We start from the raw sequence: 9,899 nt of genomic DNA, 5'->3' as shown, positions 1-9,899 counted from the left end.
ATAAGCTGCTTATCTCTATAATGTTAGGTTGCTTATCTACTGAACTACGGTGATCTTTCTTTCTTTTGAACAGACATCTGGGGCAGTAAGACGAGCACCTTTTGTGTCTGAACCCCGACTGGATCAACGTACTAGTGATATTAAAATGATATTGATTAGAACTAGTAGAGGAGAAAGTGCCAGCTTTTTAATGAAAGCTGCCAATGATGAGGTTCTTATCTCCTTGGACAAGGACGATAAATAGGAGGGCCTTACCAAGGTGAAGGGATCTCCGTTAAAGAGTGAAATCGTCTGGGGTTAGCTAAAATAAAAATCAGTGAATGACTGCCGCTGTGGGTGGTCAAAGAATCATGGGCACCCAACGAGAATATAGTTCAAAACCACTTAAACATAGCATTGTTAAACGTATTTTAGTATTTAAACAGTATATATAGGCATATTGTTCTCCCCTAAAATTTTTTCATCTGTTCGGATTCCCTAGCTGAAAGTCTAGTGATCCGAAAATTATAGGGATCAAAACTTACCTTTTCGAAAATTTCAGCCAGAAAAAAGGCTCCCGAAAATTCTAGGTAACCTTTTTAGGGCAAAAATCCGTTTAAAATGGGCAATTATACCATGTTTTAGATGTTCGAAAATCCTAGGACAGGTAGGCAAGCAAGGAATTTTACAACAAATGAACTCGGTTCCGAAAATTCTAGATCTCAAATCGTCTTCCGAACATATATTTTCCGAAAATTGACATTGGGTTTCCCTGAAGAATCCACACAACGTGTTTGTAGAGCCTGAGAGGGAACTGGTCTATTCAGGATAAGGACGGTTAACCGAAGGTCCGCTTTCGAACCGTCTACAATACTCTCGGCGTAAAATATGTGTGTGACGATAAAAGATCTCACACACTATTCGTAACATCTAATAAGTTTCAGTGCAAAGAATGGTTGATTTTACATACTAGTGAGTTAACGTTTCTTTCACTGGTAGCGTGGATGGTTAGCATGAGGAAAGGCGAAAGAATTCTTATATAATCAATTTAACGAGCTCGAAATTATCCATTCCGGGCTTCAACTCATCTGCAGGGTTGCAAAATGTCGATCCATGCCCTACTTGTAGATAAAGCAAACTCGTTGGCTTTGTATACATGTTCGCAGCCTCGCACGTGTCCAGTTGAAATACGTGAAAAAAAAAGGTTCGAGCTAAAACTTCCGTTGCAAATCATCTATCACTGCTCATGACTAGATCCGTCTGGATTAAAAGAATTAGTAGTAGAATGTAAGTATTTTAAACATAAACAGTGACGCACAATGCTGCTTATGAGGGCAAGTAAGGTTAATACCACTGCAAAATTCTCGTGCGGTGTTTAAGAAGTCATAATAACAGTGAAGGATTTCAGAGGAATTAATGTGAAACGCGCAGATTTAAACAAAAAGAAAGTGAAGTCACAATAGATCCAGAAACTTGAAAAAAACGATTACCATGTAAATCGAGAAAACTGAGATATGAGGAAACTCTGAGGAGCGTGTGCTGTCCTGTTTGTGAATCACAGATCGCGAACTGAAGGACACTGAAGTCATGGAAACAAAATTGGTATTAACGTAAAAGCCAACAGTTCAACCACGTACATCTATTTTTGAGCGAAAGATCGTTTCTGTTTTAACTGATGAAGCAACGTAAGCTAATGCAAAGAAAACATGAAAAAAGCTGGACTATAGAACCCAAGATCATACGATTTGTACCAAACTTCTTAAAAGGCATCTGGGAACTCCGAATAATGAATAGATATTGTATTACGTTTCCCTTTCCACTGAGCCAGTTGTGACCCTGATTTGATTTGATTTCATGCAGTTAAAATGTTTTTCCTTGATACTCAAAACCATTTTGCACCTTTCATTCACTTTATCTCTATTGATTTGTTTGTTTGAAACACTACTCAGTTGAGTCAATGAAACTGATTTCCACTCTGGCAAGGCCACAGAAAACTTGAAGTTTAAAACATTACTGTGTCCAAGTATAGATTCCTTAGTTTCTTTTTTTCCTTTTCAACGGGCGAAAAGTTAGTGAATTCTCTATTTTTTTAAATTAAGGTTAGTGACAGAGTCTGAAAATTAGACTTTTCAGCGTTAAACTCCATTTACCCGGCCGGAAAATGAAACCACAAAGAGCAGGATTTCTGTCAAAAAAGGACAACCGTACAGGCAAATCCTTCAAGGCTAAGCTCCAACTTGAATTCAACCGGTAAAGCCGGCAGAATAACACACCGGCTACTGAAGACAGCCTTTCCGATGGAATAACTATTTCGATCTTTTGAAATGTTTTGGTATATCCACTCCAGGGATAAAATCTCTTGGGTCCGCAACGTGCAAACTAGTATGAAGACCTTACTCAAGTACTTACGGTCCGTGAACCAAACGATCAGTTTGGTTCGGCAGCTGTTAGGATATTTTTTGGCCAAAGAGTTTGTGTTCAGATATATTTGTCTATTCTATTTTGTTCTCACTGGTTTACCAGCTGCGATATTTGCGACGTCCCATTCAGGAAAAACTTGAAGTCTAAAATTTGAACAGACAGCAAAAAAACGGAAACAAAGGTACTCTGAAGACATAAAAGTTGAAAAAATTGGATCGACCATTTTTAATTGCCTTGACAGCTGCAAGGCAAGGGAGTTCTCATGCAGAGGTTCTTAGAAGATAGAAGGGGTACATGTTGGATGATTTAATGCACTATTCCCTCGCTGCTGCGTTTGTGAACGTGATTAATTAACGCTGTACAATGTTGGCAAATGCCCTATAATCTCCGCGACCCTTTAATCTTCCACATGAGGGGCATAGTCCAAAATGTGCTACACATGCGTAATGGTGAAAGATGCCATGTGGCTTTCTCATGCAAAATCTTTAGACGTCAGGGTTCGAAAAGCTCTCACGTATCAAAATATCCGAACTTGACTGAAAGGATACGTTTTGAGGCCTTCCAGGCCAAAAGGAAGGAGATGGATATCAAATTCCCTTTGAGTAAACCAGTTCTTAGGGATTCATAAGATGATTTCTTTGTTCGCGGTTTTTCGTTAAGGGTTTTCAGTGTATTGGAATGTTTCAAGAGCGATTGTTGAAGTGAAGCTTTCATAAATTAAAATTCTCAGCACGGTGCGTTGGCTTATTTTTTGACTCCTTGCAATTGTTGTAAGATGTGATAATTGTTTCGCAGTAAGGAAGTGCTTTCATTGAGTTGCTAAAAATCATGTTTTATTTAGTTCTTTGAAACTGTTTTTGTTGCAGGAGTGTAGCCAGTTTCAAAAGAAAGGAAGAAAAAAATACGTGATGAGGAAACATTTGCAATATTCAAAGATCACAAAATACAAGGGAAACGACGGGTGAAATATTTTTTCTGTCCTTCTGCATAACAAATGAATGAAATCATCAGCAATAAAGAAGACGTTTTTCTTTTCTTAAAAAATTTCCAAGTTCTTTATAGGGCTAACTCCCTCGCGTTATCGGTGGTGTTTTTAAGCAAAGTGAAAGAATGTGTTTGCATTCGAAAGTAGTTAAATTCCTGGAATAATAGTTGGGTAACTGACAAATCCACTGCAAAGTTAGACAAAATTCTCTGGAGCAGATTCATAGCCACCTTCACAACTGGAACATTTAAAGGTGGCTCTGAATCCGCTCCAGAGAATTTTTTATACTTCTGCAGAGAGTTTTATCTTACGCTGATAACCACTTTACAGCCATAAAAAATGGGGGTCACCGAGTTCGTTTCTGAGATATAAGCTTTTGAAGACAAAATATAGGGCAATTTTTTAGAAGGCTTTTTCGTTGCTATGATAAATTTTTACGTCACGTTAATGAGTGCGCCTTGTTAAGAAATTATCGGTGTTTCATTTGGTACCATAATATTTGATGTTATGTGAAACAATTGGGGTGGATTCAATCATTCCAAATAGTGCAGTTGGTTGAAAGTTTGAGCCTCAAGGGAACGAAAGGCTACAGGCAGCCTATACTATGGCCTTTAATTTAGACCATTTCCGTCGCAAGGATCAAACTGATGGTATTTGGATATCCGGGTCATCAGTAACGGAACCGAATGTTTAACTTACGTTTAAAACTGAAACCCTAATTTCATATAAAGCTGTCTTGCATTTTGCGATTTTTCGTGCAACATCTCTTGAAACGCCATAGCCAGAGACAAGTTGCAAGTTGCATACTTAACAACTGGCAAAAACAAGGTGAGACAAATTGCAGAACCCTTCGCGGAAAGTAGAATCCATTGCTACTTTGCGCATTGGTTTACGTAAATTAGCAACGAAGGTTTCAAGCAATGCGTGCTGTGAAATGTCAATCTGCCCTGCAACTTGTGTCGCAGCGGATTGCGTCATCAGCCAGTGAAATGTTCCTTTAACCTCATGAGATCATCGAAAGCGACATAAATTGCAAGAAACGTTGCCAAGTGTAACAACCGTCAAGCGACTAGCTTTGCAGTGTGGGAACTCTTGTCGAAACAAAATTGAGAAACAAGTTGCTCGAAAAATTTTCGAGTGTAACAGTGCCTTTATGGGTCAAGTAAGTAAGTAACGAAAAAAAAAAAAAAAAAAAAAAAAAATGAAGTAAGTAAGGAAACCATCGACGAAACGAAAACGAAAAAGACGAAAACACTCGGAAAAGCGATATTAAAACACGAGGCATTAAGCACCCTGGAAAGGAAACAGTGTTAAAAGTCGGGGATTAGATGTAATAACTGTGTATATCTACAGTTTGTACCTAGGTATGAGCACCGATTTTAGAAAGGGCTTCGTTTCAAGGGTGCTTCCTTTTTGATAGCTTCGATGTCGATACTATCCAAAAAAGACGACATAGCTCTGGTTTCAGAAGGTTTGCATGTGTTTCTCAATTGCTACTCCATCCATGAAAACAGCGATTTCTTTTCGTCTTGGTGTAAACATAAAAACAAACAGTTTGGAAAAGTTAATTAGTCAAAATAAAGTATGCCACAACAATAAAGGATTTGTACTTTGGGATGCCAATATGACCGTCATTTCATTTTTTGCTTTGCTTTTTTCTTGTTTGCGGGTGGGGGTGGGGGAGGGATAAGTACTTGTTGTAGATTGCAAGGGTAGGTTTTTTCTACAACTAAGATTTTAAGTGGCCCCGGAATTAGAGAATTTACAAACGTGTACCCCTACTTCACATTTCAAGCATTGATGTGCACATTAGTCTGACGTATTATTGACTGAATACGTTTTATGATGGCAGTAAATTCCAATAAAAAGATCATTAATCTTTTACTTGTCATGCTTTAAACAAAACATATTTAATGTGGTGATAATTGCATACTTCTGCCAAACGAGCTCTTTGCAATCGTACTTCTCGTTTGAAGCGTATTACACACATCACAGTTCCAAGAAAAACAAACACAGTGATACGCGCTATCGCCACGAACGCTCTCAATCCAGATGAGAGCGTTGTCTGCTTGAAGCTGTCCACAATGGCGTTATGGTGTGAAATGTGCAAAATAAGGGAAAACTCAATTACAAGTCACAGTTTTTTATGCTATGAAGCGCTGGTAACAGTGAAAGCCCCACGTTGAACCATTTACGCCCCTCGCTCCGGCAATCAGCGCTTCGTTCAACGAGTGTTGGAAGCCATAGCTATATATACAGATCAGAGTTAATTAGGACCATGTGCGAGCCAGCGAGCCATGCGAGTCATGGCTGCGAAAAATGCCACGTCACTGATGCTTTACGAGGAAACAACTATCCCTCTCATGTTATTTCTAACATCTTAAACAGGTGATCTGGTGACGTAATTTAGAGGACTGGGAAGAAAAATTTTAACGCCGTATCCCACAACCGCGCGCGGCCTTAGGTGTTGTTTCCAAACTCCCTGCAGTATTGCTATCGCCAAAACTCAACAGATCATTACGTGTCTACCACATTTCCTGTTATTGAATGAATATTCAAGTAGACCCGGCAAGATCTAACCTTGCCTTCGTGTGCACTACAAACCTACCGATTCACACAGTTATTTGTTGTATTCATCGTCACATCCATCACATGTCAAGAACTCCATTCCTTATTCTCAATTTCTTAGACTTCGACGTCTATGTAGTGATGACTCCGATTTTTCCAGCAAATCAGAGGAGATGTGCCAGTTCTTCGAGAAACGTGGCTATCCTGTCTCTGTGGTCAAAGAGGGCCATCATCGCGCCCAACAATTTGATCGACAGTCATCACTACAAACGTCACAAAAAGATAAGAATGACAGAATTCCATTCACCCTCACTTTCCATCCTCATAATCACGCAGTCAAAAGCATCATTCTTAGTAATTTTAAATTACTCCAAAATGATCCCGAGACTGGTAGAATCTTTTCGCAACCTCCACTTATTTCATTCAAACGCGACAAAAACGTAGGCAACTTTTTAGTTAGAAGCGCGCTCAAAACTAACGAGCGACCCGGCACTTTCAAATGCGCGCGCTCACGATGCAAAACTTGTCTTTTCATTGTTAACACTAGCAAGATATCGGAACCTAAGCGATCTGTTAAGATCACCGATCGTTTCACATGTACCTCCGCAAATGTCATTTATTGCATAACTTGCACGTTATGCAATAAATTATACATTGGTGAGACAGGTAGACGACTAGGTGACCGATTCCGCGAACACCTTCGCGATGTTGAAAAGAATGACAAGGATGCATCTAAGCCAGTCGCTCGCCATTTTAATCTGCCTAACCACTCCAAAAAACACATGGCTATCTGCGGCCTTTCCCTACATCTAGGTACGACGGAAAGCCGCAAGAATCTGGAACAAAAATTCATCTTTCAAATCGGCACCCTTAATCCTCACGGTATTAACGAACGCTTTTCATTTAACTAATATATTCCTATTTTTCACGTTGCCATGTTACCACCAATAGCGTAGCTCCTACTCTACTATAAAAACTACACGTAACCCATAATCCCTCGATTCGCTCTGAGGAAGGGCTAACGCTCGAAACGTCAGCTTTTAGAATCTCTGTACGGTGGCCAATTTACATTATCAACTCCGTTGATAAAACCAAATTTTTGTTTACTACTTCCCCACCGACGCAGCACCACAGTTTCTTTAGAAACTACCCCTTCATTCTTGGAAAATAAGACCGCACGTGGTTGTGGGATACGGCCTTAAAATTTTTCTCCCCAGTCCTCCGAATTACGTCACCAGATCACCTGGAAAGAAACAAAATTTTCCAAACTACCCACACACGCCATCCCCACGCCTGAGGAATTGGTTTGCATGCTTTTTAAATGGCTTGCGCCTCAAGAGAATCCTATCAGTTTTGCTGTCCTTCCCTTCATCAATGGTATCACGCAACTAATAACAAGAATTCCTCGAAGGCACGACGTTCAAGTCGTAAATAAGCCCTTCAAGACTTTGTAACAAGAATTTCCTTCTCCCAAAGTCAGACCATCTATTAAACATTAACCGAATGTGATTGGTGTTATGTAGGTGAAACCGGCCGGTGTTTTGAAACTTTTTTTTGAATTTCAAAACATGTGCTAATGGATCAAACATTGAGAAACATGCATGGGCATTCGACCATCGCATAGGTTTTGATAATTCTAGTGTTATCGACAAAGGCTCTTTTCGCACTAGAAAAGCTTTGGAGGCTTGGCATACCTCTGCTACCACGTTTCAGCCAGAGAACGTTTTTATTGTATTTTGATTAAACAATTTCTGTTAACTGTTTGTGCATCCCACGGATACGCCCCTATAGGCGTCTTGTTTATCATTATTTTAATTCGTTTCGGAGGAACGGCGTTGAAGCTTAGCAATGATTTGCCGCCGGAATCGTGTTCGCGTTTCGCTAAGACGTGACATCATTGGTCATAGACAGCAATGACCAGAACCAAGGTTGCTGACCAGCGGTTTTCGTTAAAACAATGGGTTGCTGGGGGTGCTCAGTCTCGCGGGCTCAGAAGACTTGGTTGTGGTCATTGTTATTTAAGGTTTTACTTTCAGAAATTTGGTAGCTGAAAGTTACCCGGCCTTATTTTACCACGATTCTCCCTGCGAAATATTCAGAAAATGCATCCAGACAAATCATGCTAACTGACCTGGTTGAGTGCTAAGAATGTCAAAACAACTGATCAAAGACAAAATACAAACAGCGGTCACAAACATAGTAAAACGCATATCAATTAATTAATAGATTGACGCGCGCTGTGATTGGCTAAAAGCAGCTAAGCGCAAGGGCATTATTCTCCCATAATGCTCATGGGCCGATTATGTATTATGCAAATTAATTAGTTTTTTCTTCTTCAGAACCGTTCTGTTAGCCATATAAAAAATAACTTAATAACCTTGACCGTTCGGTCGTTACAGCAAAATCTCAAACCTCGGCCTAGCTGTAGTGACCTCGCTATCGCTCGGTCAATACGGCAAGGCCTTAGTTTGAGATTTTGCTGTAACGTCCTCACTCTCGGTTATTAAGTAGTTAATATCACTATGGAATGTGTCACCCTCAGACTTAGACTTGTCGCGTAGACAAGACGCCATCATATGAAAGGTGTGTGGCCCTGAATAATTGCACGCACTGTCTGCAGATGATATGTGCAAAATTCTGACCCAAATTGACCCATTGTAGTGCTGGTCATGAATAAAATCTTGAGAATCGAGATGCTTCGTGCCATTTGTCTCGCAGGGTTCAGATCAGTTGCAGGAACCAAGGAAAATTAGTGCCCAGTTATTCATGCAGAAGTTTGAATAATTTTTGTTACTGCCGAGTTTCCGCATTTCGAAAAAAAATTTACAGACGTCATTGTCTAGATATAAGGGAGCTTACGAAACGAGGACGACGACGGCTACAAGGACTTCATTTAAAAATACGAGTTCGCGTTATTCATATCACTACGAAACTACTTCATGTCGTTTCGCGTTAAAAATGTGTAGTAACTGTGGAAGAATTAACCTGGTATGAGTGAGTTGGAAGCGTAGAGAGAGAACTGAAAATTCATCGTCATGTGCTAACGTCCTCCACAGAACCTTGAATTTGGTCATTTCACGTCGTCATTTAGGAGATGACGGCAAAGAAATGTACCAAAATGTAAAACGCACGTGCAGAGCGTGCAGAGCCATTGTTTTTGCTCACTAAACCTATTGTTTTTAGCGTCGTCGTTGCCGTCGGCGTCGTCGTTTCGTAAGCTCCCTTATAAACATGATGAGAGCGCCTTCTTACTGAGAGCGCCTAATTTACATTTTACCAACACATTAGCTAACTATACTCAGTAAATTGTATTAGTTCTTAAACTGAAGTAGAAAAATGTCTGTTCTCATTGACGCTCCAAACACCCTGAAAACCAGAGCGGGCAAAGGAAAAGCGGCACATGTTGTAGGATTGGGGAGAGATACATTTTCCCCAAAGTGTAGGACACAGAGTTTTCGTTGAATAAACGGTCTGGCAGAGTTTGTGGCCGGCTTACGGTGATTTTTCAAAAACTGAGTTGTATGAGACCACGTAAGCAACAGCAGGTGTTAAGTCAAGTGCTGGGCGAACAGATATGCACCGAGTTGATCTCATAAGAACAACGACAATCCAAATTAATGACAGGTAAGGTGACGAGAACCAACACAGTTGATCACGACAACTGCAATCTGAAGAATGTTCCCAGCATATTGAAGTAGTTACAACAATTCAAAGGTCAAGTTTGTGTTCGTTCAATTGTGTTAACAAAGTGTTAAACAAGAGGAGCTCAGCTGTAAAAGTCAAACAGCCGATCACGACAATCTGACTAACAGCTTTTTTATGAAATGCGTAAATGAGACTTAAAGGGGGTCAGGAATTAAGAAATAACTATTATAACTAGAAACAAAGTGAACACTTAACGTAAAATTGGGGGAATTGTGAAGCAAAAGCTGCAGATCTGTTCGCA

At 40.0% G+C, this 9,899-nt stretch overlaps 1 long non-coding RNA gene across 1 annotated transcript; it reads left to right on the top strand.

The window, feature by feature from the left end:
- Positions 1 to 635: 635 nt before the first annotated feature.
- LOC138003235 (uncharacterized) lies at positions 636 to 5,026 on the top strand. The gene is made up of 3 exons (XR_011123450.1): positions 636 to 1,581; positions 2,079 to 3,134; positions 3,267 to 5,026. It is a non-coding gene; the product is annotated as an uncharacterized lncRNA (long non-coding RNA).
- Positions 5,027 to 9,899: the final 4,873 nt, after the last annotated feature.

The sequence above is a fragment of the Montipora foliosa genome, chromosome 5 (assembly GCF_036669935.1).
Source record: "Montipora foliosa isolate CH-2021 chromosome 5, ASM3666993v2, whole genome shotgun sequence".
Classification (NCBI taxonomy): Eukaryota; Metazoa; Cnidaria; class Anthozoa; order Scleractinia; family Acroporidae; genus Montipora; species Montipora foliosa.
Note: the sequence above shows the minus strand (reverse complement) of the source record. Positions and strands in the feature narration are given on the sequence as shown.